The 18,607-nt window shown below is 32.6% G+C and overlaps 1 pseudogene; it reads left to right on the forward strand.

The window, feature by feature from the left end:
* Positions 1-18,607, forward strand: part of LOC127561571 (nuclear receptor coactivator 1-like) — a 71,818-nt pseudogene that overhangs the window by 13,639 nt on the left and 39,572 nt on the right.

Genomic DNA, 18,607 nt, shown 5'->3' on the forward strand with positions numbered 1-18,607 from the left:
CAACCATTCTGGAGAGCAATCTGGAATTATGCCCAAAAAGTCATCAAACTGTGCATATCCTTTGATCCAGCAGTGTTACTACTGAGCTTATACCCCAAAGAGATACTAAAGAAGGGAAAGGGACCTGTATGTGCCAAAATGTTTGTCGCAGCCCTGTTTGTAGTGGCCAGAAACTGGAAAAATGAATGGATGCCTATCAATTGGAGAATGGTTGGGTAAATTGTGGTATATGAATGTTATGGAATATTATTGTTCTATAAGAAATGACCATCAGGATGAATACGGAGAGGCTTGGAGAGACTTACATGAATTGATGCTAAGTGAAATGAGCAGAACCAGGAGATCATTATATACTTCAACAATACTGTATGAGGATGTATTCTGATGGAAGTGGATTTCTTCGACAAAGAGAAGATCTAACTCAGTTTCAATTGATCAGTGATGGACAGAAGCAGCTACACCCAAAGAAAGAACACTGGGAAATGAATGTAAACTGTTTGCATTTTTGTTTTTCTTTCCAGATTATTTCTACCTTCTGAATCCAATTCTCCCTGTGCAACAAGAGAGCTGTTCAGTTCTGCACACATATATTGTATCTATACTGTGACATATTTAACATGTATAGGACTGCTTGCCATATGGGGGAGGGGGTGGAAGGAGGGAGGGGAAAAATCGGAACAGAATTGAGTACAAAGGATAATGTTGTAAAAAATTATCTGGGTATATGTTCCGTCAATAAAAAGTTATTAAAAAAAATAAAAGATGTGAGCTTTAAAAGATCATAAGACCTTACTGTTAGAGGTCTAGGATCAGTTCATAATAAAGTTTGCTGGCAATTTACCCTGATGAGGCACAAGTACATTTCTCAGGTATGACCTATTGGACTCATTCTAATATTCCACAAAAAGATGCTACAGCCACAAGGGAGTGGCTGTGCTGCAACAGGGAGTGAATTTGATGGATGATTGTTTTGTAGTGACTGCTTTCACTCTTAGACCATTCTTTCCAGGAACTGGAATACATGTTCTTCTTGTTGGGAGATATGGATTCACAACTTCTTTGTTTTGTTGCTTCTCAGTAAATATCCCTTTGTAATAGCTAATTTGTAAATTGGTTACATTGATGGTGGGGTGCTAATTGACATTATTGAGGAGTTGTTAACTAATAATTAATATTGGAGAGAACATATCACAGTGTAGGTTTGAGTTGATAACATTAGAAGAAAAATCACCCCATTGTTTCTCATGGTTATCTCTAGAATATTGAGGTGAAGATGTAGCTAGCTAATCCTCTGGGGACCTAGTTATTCAGCTGGAGTGGGAATCTGAATAAGGTTATATAAGTTATCTAGACACATAACCAGATTATAACAGCCATCAAAGTCACTACGATTCATTTGTAAATGATACATTATTGGATTCTATTGTGAGAAATGGATAGGCATTTATTTGGTTTCCACAGTTATGAAAATTAAATTGGAGAAATGAAACTTTAATTAGAAAATTGAAACTTATAAGGACGTCAAAGAAAAATCAAGAATGGAGGTTATCTCCATCAAAAGAATTTAAGAATGTAAGCTCCTTAGGGCCAAGGGACTGGGTTTTGTAATCTGGGATAGTCTGAGATTTGAAAATAATCTTTTGTTCTTTGCCCCTAGCTTTCCACTGTTATTTTTCCTGTCTAGAATGGAAGCTCCTTGGGGGCAGGGACTAGATTGACAGGGACTAGATTGAGTGAGCAGCACCCTGCTCTGTAAACATTTGATAGTTTTAGACTTTCTTACCTCACATTTTTATAAACTGCACCTTAGAAACCTGTTGTGTCCTTCTTTCTTAGAACCCCTAAGTTGGGATTACAAAACATATTGTGCTTTCTAGAGCCCCTAAATTGGGTGAAAAAACATATTATCTTAATGGAGAAATGATGAGGTGAGACTCCAAAGGATGATTAAAATAATGGAGTACGTTTAGCACCTGGGACCACATAAACAACAAGCTATTGTGTGTAGATTGCCACCTGGATCACTCTTTGCCGCCTGGTATCACTCTGCTTCAACCACAACACAGGAAGGCTTCTCAGGAAGGCTGAGAGCCCTTAGGGGAGATGAGGAGCCCAACCAGACATTGTTAGCAGGTTCCCTCTGGGCTGAAGGGTCTTATACTTCACCTAGAATTCCCCCACTATCTATGACCCTCTACAGAAACCACAGTCAGTAGGGGAAAGAGTCTGGAGGTTGGGGAGGGAAGTTTGCATTAGGGAATAAAAAGGAACTACCCCTTGTTTGTGGATGTGTCTATCTCTCAAATCACACTTTGTGTGTCAGAGAATGTACACCTTTTTCATGAGAAAGAAAGAAATTCCTTTTTACCTGTCCTAAAACAATTCTCTGATTGATTACTTGACAGGGAAGAGGCAGTGACCCTTACCACATCCTCTAATTCATTTTATAACTTCTTTTAAAGAGTCATTTGGAAGGTTTTCTTGACAGCTATTACTGGAGTGATATGACATTTTCTTTTCCAGCTTATTTTACAAATAAGGAACTGAGGCAAATAGGGTTAAGTGACTTGCCTGGCATTGAATAGCTAATAAGTATTTGAGACTAGATTTGAATTTAGATCCTCCTGACTCCAGGGATGGCACTGCACTACTTAATGCCTTTCTTTTAAAGAGAGTTTAGTCCATTTACATTTAATTTTTACAATTCTTACATTTATCACTTTTCCTCTGTTTATTCATTCATGATTTAATCTACTTAATTATATGTTTTATGATTATATAATAATTTAAGTAATATATTAAATAATATACAATATATCATTAACATAAGTGCCTACATAACAAATATAGTCTTTATTATTCTAATTATTTGTTTTGGTCCAATCTTAGCAAAACTATACTAGATGATATTGTTGTCTTTTATTAATATTATATTAATATATATTAATGAGTTAATAATCAAGTATTAGTAATATGGATTGATAACTATGTTATATAGTTAATTAGTTATAAATATCAATTATAAATAATACTTATAATTAATAGTTATTAATAATTAAAATAATTTATTTTTTAAAATAATAATTAATTAGTGTAGGATTTTTTTTTTAGCTTGGTCTTTTTCCTTTATCAAAGACAGGATTGTATCTTAAGAATAAATGTTTCCTTTTCATTCTTCTACTCCTGCCCACCACCCTTTTATTCTTTGTCTGAAATAATGCTTTGGAAGCATTTAATGCTCTAATACAGTATACTGAAAAAAAAATTTTTTTTTAAGTTTTAACAACTTTTTTTTTCTTTTCTTAATTTTAAAAGTACAGACTGTTCCAAATACTTATCATTTTGGCTTGGGGCTTGATTACTCTTCAAAATTTTTTTTTGAACTTTTGCAAAACTTTTTGTAGACAGGATTTTTTTTCTTCCTATCTCCCTTCCCAGACACATATTTTTCTATTATTATTATTATTATAGCTTTTTATTTACAAGATATATCTATAGGCAGTTTTTCAGCATCGATTAGTTGCAAATCCTTTTGTTCCAACTTTTTCCCGCCTTTCCCCCACCCCTTCCCCCAGATGGCAATTGACCAACACATGTTAAAATATGTTAAAAGTATAAGTTAAATACAATATATGTATACATGTCCAAACAGTTATTTTGCTGTATAAAAAGAGTTGGATTTTGAAATAGTGTACAATTAGCCTGTGAAGGAAATAAAAAAATGCAGGCAAACAAAAATAGAGGGATTGGGAATTCTATATAGTGGTTCATAGTCATCTCCCAGAGTTCTTTCCCTGGGTGTAGCTGGTTCAATTCATTACTGCTCTATTGGAGCTGATTTGGTTTATCTCATTGTTGAAGAGGGCCACATCTATCAGAATTGATCATCATATAGTATTGTTGTTGAAGTATATAATGATCTTCTGGTCTTGCTCATTTCACTCAGCATCAGTTTATGAAGGCTCCAGGCCTTTCTGAAATCATCTTGCTGGTCATTTCTTACAGAACAATAATATTCCATAATATTCATATACTATAATTTATTCAGTCATTCTCCAATTGATGGGCATCTACTCAATTTCCAGTTTCTGGCCACTACAAAGAGGGCTGACACAAACATTCTCGCACATACAGGTCCCTTTCCCTTCTTTAAAATCTCTTTGGTATATAAGCCCACTGCAGGATCAAAGGGTATGCACAGTTTGATAACTTTTTGAACATAGTTCCAAATTGCTCTCCAGAATGGCTGAATGTATTCACAATTCCACCAACAATGTATTAGTGTCTCAGTTTTCCCACATCCCCTCCAACATTCTGCATTATCTTTCCCTGTCATTCTAGCCAATCTGACAGGTATGTAGTGGTATCTCAGAGTTGTCTTAATTTGCATTTCTCTGATAAATAATGACTTGGAGCATCTTTTCATATGACTAGAAACAGTTTCAATTTCTTCGTCTGAGAATTGTCTGTTCATATCCTTTGACCATTTGTCAATTGGAGAATGGCTTAATTTCTTATAAATTAGAGTCAATTCTCTCTATATTTTGGAAATGAGGCCTTTATCAGAACCTTTGACTGTAAAAATGTTTTCCCAGTTTATTGCTTCCCTTCTAATCTTGCCAGACACATACTTTTGAGTGACTTTCCAAAATTTGAATGCTTCTCAGATATCTATCTTTTGTTTTCATATTTCACAATGGATTTTACTGGGCAGAAAAATCTAGGTTCATAGCTGATATTTCTTCATTTTGTAAATGAAATATCCCATTATCTTTGATTATCCTTGACATTCCTTAAGAAGTCCTCTATGATTATGATAAAAGCATCATAATCATTTCTGTGTCTTATTTTTCTTTTAGCATTGGATTTTTTCCTTCATTAATCATGGTGGAATTTAATTACTATGTATCTAAGAGTATTGAATCTGGACTTTTTCCTTGTTGGACTCTTCTCATTTTTTTGTGTATATACTCTTGTATATATATTTTGATAAATTCGTTGAAGTTTTACCAACAACTTTCTGTAATATATTATTCAGATTTATTTGTTTTTCTAAATTTTCTTAGAAAGAAGCCATCATGAAGTTTCTGTATCTTGAACTGTTCTTCAAGGACCTGCACATTTGAGTTAAGAGAATTTTCTAGTTACAAAAATTTAGTGATTTTTGAAGCCTCTTTTCCAATTTGATTTGTATCATCTCAAATTATTTTTTTCCTTGTAGACATTATATTGTTTGTTTATGCTACTGGTTCTTCTAAGTTTTACCAGTTTTTTCATATTGATTGTTTTTTATTTAAAATGTCAGCAATTTGATTATTTCCCACTAGTCTTTTTTTAAAGCATCTTTTCATTCTAAGTATAAAATCAGTATCGATTCTTTATCTTTTTGATGTATATATATATATATATATATATATATATACATATACACACACACACATTTATATATATGTATGTATGTATAGAGATCCATTTATCCGTTTTAGAATGTCCTATGTTGCTTCCAACTCTAAATCAAGGGCTCAATGAGCTTCTTTTCAAAAAATATATTTTAATAACTATTTCAATATAATTGATATAGCCAGTTAGGAGGCATAATAACTTAATCTCTGTCTGCCTCAGTCTTCTCTTGAACAATAGCACCTCTTTTATGGGGTTATTTTAAGGATCAAATGAAATAATTTTTATAAAGTACTGTGCAAACTTTAAGTGATATGTAAATGCCATTATTATTTTTCCTTTGCAATCCTGTCTTTTATTACATGCATTCAAAGGCATTTTGAGAAAGGATCCAATGGTTTCATCAAGCTTTCAAATAGTACCTACATACTAGGGGTGTTGTGAGGATGATATGAATGAAAAATTATGAAGTGCTTAACACAGTGCCTAACACATATTAAATACTATATAAATGTTAGCTATCATCAAGATCATGTTGTTTTGATGTAGTTTATTTTGTAGAACTGATAAAGTAGGAACCATTGTTTCTAACACTATATAAATAGTATATATATATATGTCCTACTGTAGTTAATCTTTGAAGTATTAATAATTATTTAACAAAATATTAGACATATATGTATCTATCTTTTTGGAGTCCCTAATAAATGATTTTAGGAGTCAAGGATGAGTTCACTTTCAATATCTGAAATCTAAATAAGAGTTAACGAACCAAATTAATGACCCACTTACACTTGACACAGTTCATCCTCACTCGTAGGACATTCTTATTATAAAAATGAGAAATATGGTACAGTTATTTTAAAAGACTAGAGTGAAATAAGATCCCACCATCCTTGTCTTCAGCATGCTGAAAAGGTTATTTTGGCTTCACCACAAATCTAGCCAAGATCAAAACAACAAAAAATTATGTATCAATGACTACATTTTAAATGCAGTGGAATATGAAATGATCATGAAGTTCTCATATAATATATTAAAAACTGAAGCTCATTCATCTTGGAGATGGAGGACATTATCCTCTCTTGGCAGAGAAATAGAGGATTAAGAGTAGCATACTCTATATGCTAATCATATGTAGTTATTTTGTGGGTTTCATTTAATTGTTTCTCTTAGTTACTAATAAGAGTTTAATGTGGGAACTGTATTATAAAAAGGGGAAAAATGGAAGCAATAGAACATAAGTCTATGGTTGTATTTTGTAAAAAATTTCTCAGAACTATATCATTATATTGAATAATAAATTCATAGGAAGAATGTGAATAAATTACAAATTGATAGCATAAGTAAATACAACTTTCAGTAGCCATTAATAATTTTTCAATAAATTATTGTTAATGTTGTTAATAAACTCATTAATATTAATAAACATATTGACTTTTCAATAAAGGTCAACCATTTGATAATGCCTATGAAAATGCATGAATATTTGTATTCAATATACCATGTAAATGTAGGCTATTATGAACAATATACATTAGTTTTACAAATGTTTTTCAAAAAAGATATTCTAAGGGCTAAAAAATTGATGAAATAGTAACAACTAACATTCAAGCACATATACAGGCATACTCTGTAAATCATTGTCTCAAATTATGTCATTTATTAATACATTGTAAATAAATCCTTCTGTAATATTTAAAAACCCTATTATAATAACATTCAATTGATCACTTGTTTATAAAATCATCCCTCTGGAAACAATATATATTGTCTTACCTTAAAGTTATGTCTTCAGGAAACCAAATGACTTCCTGAAGCTTACTTCCTTAGCTCATATATATATTAGACCTCCAACATAAACTTCTTTTAGCAACAGGTATTTTATCTGAGTTGAAATTTCTAATAGTCTTAATCAGAAAACTGAGGGAGAAGAAAGTAGTCAAAATAGCTTATTTATAGTGCAATAACCAAAAATGCAAAATAAAATGTTGGTTACACAAATGCACTAAACATAAAAACTATCTGAATTTATTATGCTATTTATTGCAATCAAATGTTTATCATTTTAACATGACATTTTGAAATAATTAGTTCTATTCTTTCAGTGGTATTAGAATTGAAACCATGACCAAGCCACTTAACCTCTTGACAACTCTTTAAGACTTTAAGAAACAGTGTCCATCTGTACTGGGAGAAGAAATTTCTTCAACTGTGAATTCCTTATACCAGAAATTCTTAAGCTTTTTTGGCTTAGTACTCCTTTATACTCTAAAATTATTGAAGACCCCAAGAAATTTATTTCTTTTTGGATTAGATCGACCAGCATTTCTGATATTAGCAATTAAAATGTTTTAGATAAATTGATTACATAGATTTGACCTCTCTCTCCTTCTGAAAGGGTACCAGACTACCTGTGCCTGCCCTGTGCCAATGAAATCAAAGGTTAAGGTTATTAAATAAAAGATTTGTCTTGCTCTCTGGAATATTGCCAGCTGTTTTGGATACTTATAAATTATGAATTTATAGAGAGATTATATATTGTGTGAAGGTAAAGGGCCATAGTTTAACCTAAAGTTTGCAATTTATACACATTATGCCCAATTAATAAATAAATGTTTATTGGATCAAATTGCTTGGGTATTTGAGCAATACTCTTAAAAATAGGTTGAAGTTTCAGCACAGTGCTTAATGAGAACAGGATGAAAATCATTTTCCTTCCATACAACTAAAATCTGCTTTTTTAATTTCTTCCCATTGATTCTGATTCTGTTATTAAGGCAGAAAAGGTTAAATCTCTTATGTGACAGTCCTTTAAATTGGAATTTCTCTAATTTTGTGTGTGTTTCATGATCCCCTTTGACAGTTTGATAAGCCTATGGATTCCTTTTCCAAATGTTTTCAAATTTATAAATAGGATTACAGAGGAAGCAAATTTTATTGAAATATACTTATTAAACTGTTTTTCCTGGAAAGACTTACATGAACTGATGATAGTGAACAGAACCAGTGAACAGAACATTGTACATAGTATCAACAATATTGTTTGATGAAGAAATGTGAATGACAGCTATTCTCAGCAATACAATGAACCAAGATAATCTAAAAGGACTAATGATTAAACATTTTATCTTCCTTCAAAGAAACAATTGTTTGAAAAAAGACTGAAGCATGATACTTTTCACTTTTTCGTTTTTAAGTTTTTTCTAGTTTTCTTGTATAAAATAACTAATATAGAAACATTTTATATAATTGCATTTATTGCCTATATCTGATTATTTACCATCTCAGGGAATGTGGTGAAGAGGGAAAGAAAATTTGAAACTCAAAAATTTAAATAAAAATGGTTGTGTATGTGTTTGTGTGTGTGCATGCGTGCATGCATGTGTACCTGTGTGTATAAAATAGCACATATATTGTGTACAAGTATAATATATTATAAAATAATATATTTTTATATATAAATGTTCATTGGCTCAAATGGCTTGGGTGGCTGAGCAACACTCTTAAAAGTAGGACAGTTAGTTAATTTTAACTTTCACATTGCCCTGTTGACTCCTATTCAACTTATGATTCAATCAGCTGTCAACTTTTTTTTTCCCCATCAGAATTATAATTTAGCTATACCTGCTTAGAAAAAGTTTTTGAAGTCATGATTTTACATTTATGTATATTAAATTTCATCTTTATAGGTTTGGTCCTTCATTCTAGTATCTCAAATATTTTTCTTTTCCCACTTCATGCCATTGCTAATTGTTATAAGCACATCCTAGGTATTTGTCACAGCACTAAGGAAAGAGATTCCTGGAGCACTTTTCTACTGACCCTTTCTCTAAGCTGACATTTCACATTAAGGATTCTTCTTTCAGTCATATGAATTTATGCCTATGAATAAAAACTTTTACATTTAAAATACTATCATAGTAAATAATTTTTGCTGTATTTTATATGGTAAGTTCTCCAAGTTGGCTAAAAGATTATGAATTTTTAGAACACAGAAACTCTCAATTACGCACTAAATTCCTGGGGAAGGGGGTTTACAAGTTATTCCATTGGAGGAAATAGTGATACTGAGAAAATTACAGATCCTATAGGTATTATATTCTCAAATATTTTATCTGGTAGCTGTAGATTTTTTTCTTCTAAAATTTTCTTTAGAATAAAATGAATTCAACCTGGCATGTAATATAGGAATCCCAGCTACCACATCCTTAACTGATGATTGCTTATCTCTTAGTGAAGTTTTAGAATGACAGACTCCTTTGTAAGTTTGTTTCAGGATTTAATAGACCGAATTGAAAGAACATCTTTGTTTGAATTAGAAGGACTAATTTTTCTTCCCTTTAATTTCTAATAATTTATATAGTTGAAAAACAAAAGAAAATGTGACTATTGCTTTTTTTTTTTTTTTTACATGACAGTCCTGTTGTAAATATTTGGAAAAGAGGCAAAAAAAAAAATGTTCTCACTCCACATCCCTAAAGTCATTCTTATGCTAAATAAACAATTCTAGTTCCTTCAACCATTTCTTTTGTGATAGAGACACATCACTAGCCTGAATACTGGCTTGTAGATAAATTCTGGGTTTATTAATACTTAGGCTTTAAAAAATACTTTTATTTTACATACTTAAAATTTAATTCTACCAAAAACCTAATTTGTTTTTAAAGGCAATAATAAGAAAAATAAAAGGGCATGGAGTAGAATTTGGTAATATTTGGTGAGAAAGTGGAGTTTGGGGTTCCTCTGAAAGTGAATGTTTAGTATTTTTATAGACACACAAAAATTTAAAAACAGTACTCAACTCCCACAAAAGAGACTGTACAAATACCCATAATCCCCTCCCCCCCAAAAAAAGACACAGGTGAATGAGGAAATAAGGGGAGAAGACCAAAAGGAAAACCTATCCAGACTAGATTATCCTTCTTCTCATTAATGATATTGGTATTCCTTCCAAAGATACAAAGGCAACCCATCCAGAGTTTACTGATATCCCTTTAAAAATATGGTCCACTTAACTGAACACAGTATTTCAAAGGTGATCTGTTCATTGTAGAACATATTAAGTTTCTTAAGAATAGCGTGAATGTTTACATTATCTAAAAATGTAATCCAGACAAAGAAATTAGTTAAATCAAAAATAGCCTTTCTACTTTCAACTAAATACAAAGAATCTGTCTATCAAATGACATTATTGCATTTCTCAAAATTCTAAGGAACACAAATTAAACTAGCAAGCAACTTTTCAAGAGAATAGTTAAAATCAATTCAACAAACATTCATCAAGTATTTAATATTTATGAGGAGCTAATAGCAGACGTAAGAAAATATCTCTAGTTAATACACAATTTTTTAACCTCCATTTATTTTTTGTTTGTGTCTGAATAAAATATAAAGCTTATAAAAGAAAATTAGATGTTTCACTACATAGTAAAAGAGGACTTAGCAAAAGAGCCAAGCAATCTTTTTATTGTGCAATTGAAATTTGAGGAAGCTGTAAGTAACTGTATGGCTTGGAAAGGAAATAATAACACTGTGGTTTGAAACACTATGTGCATTTTCAGGAAGAGATGGTTTCCTCAGAGATTGGATTTACTCAACAATAGCATAACCATATGAAAATGGGAGAAAAAGAGTCAAACAGATAAGTTTAAACTTTATCTGAAATATATATAGATATATAATTTAGAGTTTGATTAATTTTTTAAAACTGAATGTAACCATGGACCCACACTTAACACCATATACCAAGATAAGATCAAAATGGGTCCATGATTTAGGCATAAAGAACGAGATTATAAATAAATTAAAGGAACATAGGACAGTTTACCTCTCAGACTTGTGGAAGAGGAAGAAATTTGTGATCAAAGATGAATTAGAGATCATTATTGATTACAAAATAGAAAATTTTGATTATATCAAATTAAAAAGCCTTTGTACAAACAAAACTAATTCAAACAAGATTAGAAGGGAAGCAACAAACTGGGAAAACATCTTCACAATTAAAGGTTCTGATAAAGGCCTCATTTCTAAAATAGATAGAGAAGTGACTCTAATTTATAAGAAATCAAGCCATTCTCCAATTGATAAATGGTCAAAGGATGTGAACAGACAGTTTTCAGATGATGAAATTGAAACTATTTCCACTCATATGAAAGTGTTCCAAATCACTATTGATCAGAGAAATGCAAATTAAGACAACTCTGAGATACCACTATATACCTGTCAGATTGGCTAAGATGACAGGAAAAAATAATGATGAATGTTGGAGGGGATGCAGGAAAACTGGGACACTGATGCATTGTTGGTGGAGTTGTGAACAAATCCAACCATTCTAGAGAGCAATCTGGAATTATGCCCAAAAAGTTATCAAACTGTGCATACCCTTTGATCCAGCAGTGTTACTTCTGGGCTTATATCCCAAATAAATACTAAAGAAGGGAAAGGGACCTGTATGTGCCAAAATGTTTGTGGCAGCCCTGTTTGTAGTGGCTAGAAACTGGAAAATGAATGGATGCCCATCAATTGGAGAACGGCTGGGTAAATTGTGGTATATGAATGTTATGGAATATTATTGTTCTGTAAGAAATTACCAGCAGGATGAATACAGAGAGACTTGGAGAGACTTACATGAACTGATGCTAAGTGAAATGAGCAGCACTAGGAAATCAGGAGATCATTATATACTTCAACAACGATACTGTGTGAGGATGTATTCTGATGGAAGTGGATTTCTTCGACAAAGAGAGGAGCTAACTCAGTTTCAACTGATCAATGATGGACAGAAGCAGCTGCACCCAAAGAAAGAACCCTGGTAAATGAATGTAAACTGTTTGCATTTTTGTTTTTCTTCCTGGGTTATTTTTACCTTCTGAACCCAATTCTTCCTGTGCAACAAGACAACTGTTTGGTTCTGCACATACATATTGTGTCTAGAATATACTGTGACATAATTAACATGTATAGGACTGCTTGCCATATGGGGGAGGGGGTAGAGTGAGGGAGGGGAAAAGTCAGAACAGAAGTGAGTGCAAGAGATAATGTTGTAAAAAATTACCCAGGCATAAGTTCTGTCAATAAAGTTATAATTATTTTTAAAAAACTGAATATAACATAATAGATTAAGTGGATCATTTGTGTATATCCTTAAATAGCCTAGAATATGTAAATCTGGACCAGATTGTCTTATAAAATAGAAAAATATATGTAAGACATGGGGAGAAACTATATGTTACTTGCTTAACCCATCCTTTTTTGAATTCTCTGGTTTTAGATTTTCCTAAACTGCTATAAATTTAAGGCTATTTAAATCTATCACAAGATGACAGCTGAAGTTTTTGAAGTTTCTAAATTCTGTTAAATGGACATTTCCCATAGCTACTAAGGAATAAAAAAAAACCCAAATAAACAAAAAGTGTCTTGAGAAATTGTGTGTGTGTGTCTGTGTGAATATTAAACTGACATGACAATGTGTATAAAATATAAATTACTTTACTGTAATTCTCATATTAGTTTGTGCTGTAACAATATAATGTTCTTGGCCAAATTTCAGTTCAACAGTGTGACAGTTTTTAAAGAATAATGCTTTCTATTTCTTTTCTGTCCTTTTTTATAAGAAAGATTATTCATTCATTCATCTATTCATTCTTCCTCACAAAGATCTTTTATAAATGTTATACTTCATCTGTTATATAGTTGGAAGAGTACTGAATTTGAACTCAAAAGAACTGTTTGAAACCTGTTTAGCTTCTCTATGGCTCAATTTCCTCTTCTATAAAATGAGGATTTGGTAAATTGTTATCCAATATCCCTTCTAGCTCCATAGAATCCTATGAACTTCTTGTGAAGTAGGTAGATGTTATCTTTATTGCTATTTTGCAAATAAGGTGTTTGAAAAGCAGAAGAATAACTTATCAAATTCAATACTCACACAAGAAATGGGAATAGAATTTTTGTTTCCCCTCTAGTTTTTAATTGACTTTAATTGAGGGTCATAATTAGGGTTTTTTTTTTTAACCTTGAGCAAAATGAATTGGAAAATATTATATAGCACAGAGGTTAATCTGATGGGAGTAGAAGGAAATGTAACAAAACAGACTAACTTTGGATATAGATGAGCTAGGAGAGGATATGAGCTTCAATTTGTAAAGAGATATTGGGGACTGGAGGGAGTAGCCCAGAGAAAGAGTCACTATGATAATAGAATGATAGCTTTTGGAAGGGAGAAGAAGTGAGCTTATGCTATTTAGTTCACACTAGGGAACATAGTTAACTCCTGATTACTGGAGGAAGTATTATGTTTCATGGATATTGTTACTCTCAAAAGTTCTGGTCATCAGGAGAATATTATTCACAATAAGAGCATTGTATATTGTACAATGTATTGTATATTATATGATGACCAACTGTGAATAATTTGTTATTCTCAGTAATACAGTGATCTAAGACAATTCTGAAGGACATGATGCAAAATGCTATCTCTCTTAAGAGAAAAAACTGATGGAGTCTAAATATAAATGGAATCATGTATTACATTTCTATTTCTTTTTCTTTTTCTTTTTTTCTTTTTTTTTTTTTGGTCTGTGTTTTCTTTCACATGACCAAAATGAAAATGTCTTACATGATGGCACATGTATAACCTATATCAATTTGCTTGTCTTCTCAAATGCCATATTAGTTTCCAATTTTCCCAGGTTTTTGTCAAATAGTGAATTCTTATCCCAAAAGCTGGAGCTTTGGGGTTTGTCAAATACTAGATTGCTATAGTCATTGATTATTTTGTTCTGTGATTTTTATTCTGCATTTAATTTTGAGATCTTTATGCCCTAATAATATATGGTCAATTTTTGTATAGGTTTCATTAACTGCTGAGAAGAAAGTATACTCCTTTCTGTCTCCATTCAGTTTTCTCCAAAGATCTATCATACCTAATTTTTCTAACATTCTATTTACCTCTTTAATTTCTTTCTTATTTGTTTTGTCATTTGATTTATCTGATTCTGAGAGTGCAAGGTTGAGCTCTCCCACTATTATAGTTTTGCTGTCTATTTCTTCTTGCAACTCTCTTAACTTCTCCTTTAGGAAGTTAGATGCTATACCACTTGGTGCATATATATTTAATACTGATATTGCTTCATTGTCTATGCTACCCTTTAGCAAGATATAGAGCTCTTTCCTACCTCTTTTAATTAGATCAATTTTTGCTTTTGCTTGATCTGAGATAAGGATGGCTACCCCTGCTTTTTTTACTTCACCTGAAACATAATAGATTCTGCTCCAGCTTCTTACCTTTACTTTGTATGTATCATCCTGCTTTAAATGTATTTCCTGTAAACAACATATTGTAGGGTTCTGGCTTTTGATCCAGTCTGCTATCAGCTTCTGCTTTGTCGGAGAGTTCATCTCATTCACATTTATGGTTAAAATTACTAATTCTGCATTTCCTACCCTCTTATTATCTCCAGATTATGCTTTTCTTTTTCTTTCCCTCCTTATCCCCCTCCCCAGTATTAAACTTATGAGCACTACTTGCCTCACACAGTCCTCCCTCTTTAGAATCCTTCCCCCCTTTGAATCCTTTCCCCTTTCTTGCACCTTTCCCTTATTATTCTTTTCCTTTTCCCTTTTCCTCTCCTACTTTTTAATGAGGTGAGAGAAGTTTCTCTGTAAACCAAATATGTCAATTATTTTCTCTTTGAGCCAAATCTGATGAGAGTAAGATTCATAGTGTTCCTCCCCCTACCTAAATTCCCTCAGATATTATAGTTTCCTTTGCCTCTTTGTGGGATGTACTTTCCCTCTTTTTATCTCCCCTTTTCCCTTTTTCTGTTACTACCCCCTTTCCATTTCTACTTCCCTTTTTTATGTTATATGAGTAAAATCAAATTATACATGTACTCTTTATGTATATCCATAACAGAAATACAGTTCTCAAGAGTTCTTTTTACTATTTTCTGCTTCTCTTGAGTTCTATAGTTGGAGGTCAAATTTTTTGTATAGTTATGGTTTTTTCCTTAGAAACAAATAGAATTTATCTGTTTCATTAAATGTTCATCTTCTTCTCTGGAAGAAAATGCTCAGCTTAGCTGGGTAGTTTATTCTTGGCTGCATTCCAAGTTCTTTTGCCTTTTGGGATATCAGATTCCAGCCCCTTCAGTCTTTTAATGTGGAAGCAACTAGATCTGGAGTGATCCTTATTGTGTTTTTCGGTATTTGAATTTTTTTTTTTTCTGGCTGCTTAATAATATTTTTTCCTTAACCTGATAGTTCTGAAATTTAGCCACAATATTCCTTGGAGTTTTTATGTTAAGGTCTTTTTCAGAAGGTGTTTGATGAATTCTTTCAATGCCTATTTTAGCTTCTGATTTTATACATCTGGACAGTACTCTTTGATGATTTCCTATAAAATAGTATCTAGACTCTTTTTTTTTTCATCATAATTTTCAGGAAGTCCAATAATCCTCAGATTATCTCTCCTAGATCTATTTTCCAGGGCTGTTGTTTTTCTAAGTAGATATTTAACATTTTTCTCTTTTTTTCCATTTTTTTTTTTTTTGGTTTTGCTTGAGTGATTTTTGATGTCTCAATGAATCATTCATTTCTATTTGTTCAGTTCTGATTTTTAATGAGTTATTTTCTTCATTAGCTTTTTAAACTTCTTTTTGTATATGTCCAATTAAGTTTTTAAATGATTTGTTTTGCTCTATGGAATTTTTATACATTTCACTAATTTTTTTTTAACTGAGTTATTTTCTTTTTCCAATTCACAAATCCTACTTTCTTGGGAGTTCTTTATCTTTTCCAATTCACAAATCCTACTTTTCTGGGAGTTCTTTACCTTTTCCAATTCACTTTCAGGAAGTTGTTTTCTTTTTCCACTTTATCAAATTTTTCTTTAAGTGAGTTATAAACCTTTTCTGTACTCTCTCACATAGCTTCTCTTTCTTTTCCCCATTTTTCTTCTAGTTCTCTTTTAATATTTTTTATAATTCCTTCTAGGAGAGCCTTGTGTGATGGGGACCAGATTACATCCTCCTTTGGGATCTTATCTGAGACTGTCTGCTATTAATCTCCTTGGGGTTGAAAATCTGCTTTCTTTATGTATAGAAGTTATCAATGGTCCATTTGGCTTTTTTATTCATTTTTTAAAGCCCTTATGGTCTGCCTTCAGGGCAAGGAGGTTACAAGTTTCCTCTACAGAGCAGGAACAGATATATGGACAATAGCTATCCTGCAAATGGGCTGCAAAGAACGGCCAAGCTGTGGAAGTGCTCTGGGGAAAGCTCTGCATCAGAAGCGCAGGGCAGAGCTTAAGAAGTACCCTGCTAAAATCCCTGCTGTGCAGATTAGCGACTGCTCTGGGGCTAGAGGCTGAGCAGCAAATGTGTCCCTACCCCAGGCACAAGCCCAATGTGGATATTAGCCCTACACTGCCCAGAAGTGTCTCTGCCTTGGGGAGCTCAGTTGCACTGTGGAAGTTCTATTGCTCCAGGCTGAGCTCCTCCCAACCCATGCAGATTAGAGGCTGCCCTGGGCTGAGCCCCCCGTTGTGCAGATTTGTGACTGCCCTGGGCAAAAGCTCCATGCTACAGAATGCAGCTGCATAGCTGTGCTGTGGTCTGTGCTGAGTTACTCACTTCTGGTGCCGTGTGGGTATAGCCAGATCCTGTTAGATTCTGGCATTTTTTGGAGTACACTCTATCTTTGGCTTTAATTTCTCTGCTGGTCTACTGCTTTGCCACCAAAGCAGAGCAGCCAACATGTGGTAGAGTCCTCCCTGTAAATTTTCCAGCCATGGAGACCATCTCTGCCGCAGTCCATTCAGTATGCTAGCCTCTCCTTCTATCTCCCTGCTTGTGTTGGCCTGCTCCTGCTGCTCAGGATAAACCTTTTCTGGTATATTTTCCAGATTATCTTCAGCTGGTAAATTGTTGTACTTCTAATCTTTATGAATTTTACTAGTCAAGCACTATTTTTGAGGCTGAATTTGCTAATAAGTAGTGAGGGTATGAGAGGAGTTTAGAATGTCATGTGTGTCTTCTCCGCCATCTTGTCTCCATCCCCCAACATCTCTATTTCTTAGCCAGTACTAAAATTATTTTGATGACCACTGGTTTATAATATAATTTTAAATCTGGTATAGCTAGACCATCTCCATTTGCTTTACTCTTCATTAATTCTTTTGAAATTCTTGATCTTTTGTTCTTCCAGATGAATTTGTAGTTATTTTTTCTAGATCAGTAAAATAGTTTCTTGGGAGTTTGATTGGTATAGCACTAAATAAATAGATTAATTTAGGGAGTATTGTCATCTTTATTATATTCACTGGACCTATCCAAGAGCACTTGATACTTTTCCAATTGTTTAGATCTGACTTTATTTGTGAGGAAAGTGTTTTGTAGTTTTGCTTATATAATTCCTGACTTTCCCTTGGTAAATAGATTCCCAAATATTTTATACTATTGACAATTATTTTAATGGAATTTCTCTTTGTATCTCTTGTTGTTGGAGTTTGTTAATGATGTATAAAAATGCTGATGATTTATGTGGATTTATTTTGTATCTTGCAACTTTGGTAAAGTTGTGGATTGCTAATTAGTCTGAGGGTTGTAGGAGAAGGTCAGAAAAAAATGTGTATCATCTCTGCCATCTTGGCTGTGCTCCTGGAAGTAAAAAATCATTAGTGTTTAATTTATTGAAACTGCAACTAAAATAACTTACATTTCAAGTTAAATCAAAGTAAATGTTTACAGAACACCTATTGTGTGAAAGATGTATAAGTTAAAGAAATTTAAATGAAGTACCTGTAGTGAGCATCTTGATGGATTCTTTAGAGATATAAAAATTAGGTATATTTCTTAACTGATTTTTAGCTCATTATGGAAGATAGATTACAACTAGCTATATCCTAATTGCAGGGGCAATGCATCCAAACTCACATTTCTTATGATGACACATGAATGTCTCTCTGTTCTCTAGGCTGATTCAATCCTTCTAACCTGCCTCCATATTGACAGGTTTAGGTTCCCAGGGAAGAACTACTTCCATTTATTTATTATTTTTTTGATTTCCCTTTTTAAACAAAAATCTGGGACCATTAATTTTTTTGGTCCTGTGTGGTTTTCATTTTGATTTCTTGAAATATTGCTCTGAAAAGACACACTTTTAAAAGCCTGTTTTTAATGTGTTTTAAATAAAGCTACTTGAT

This window comes from Antechinus flavipes, chromosome 4, assembly GCF_016432865.1.
Source record: "Antechinus flavipes isolate AdamAnt ecotype Samford, QLD, Australia chromosome 4, AdamAnt_v2, whole genome shotgun sequence".
Classification (NCBI taxonomy): domain Eukaryota; kingdom Metazoa; phylum Chordata; class Mammalia; order Dasyuromorphia; family Dasyuridae; genus Antechinus; species Antechinus flavipes.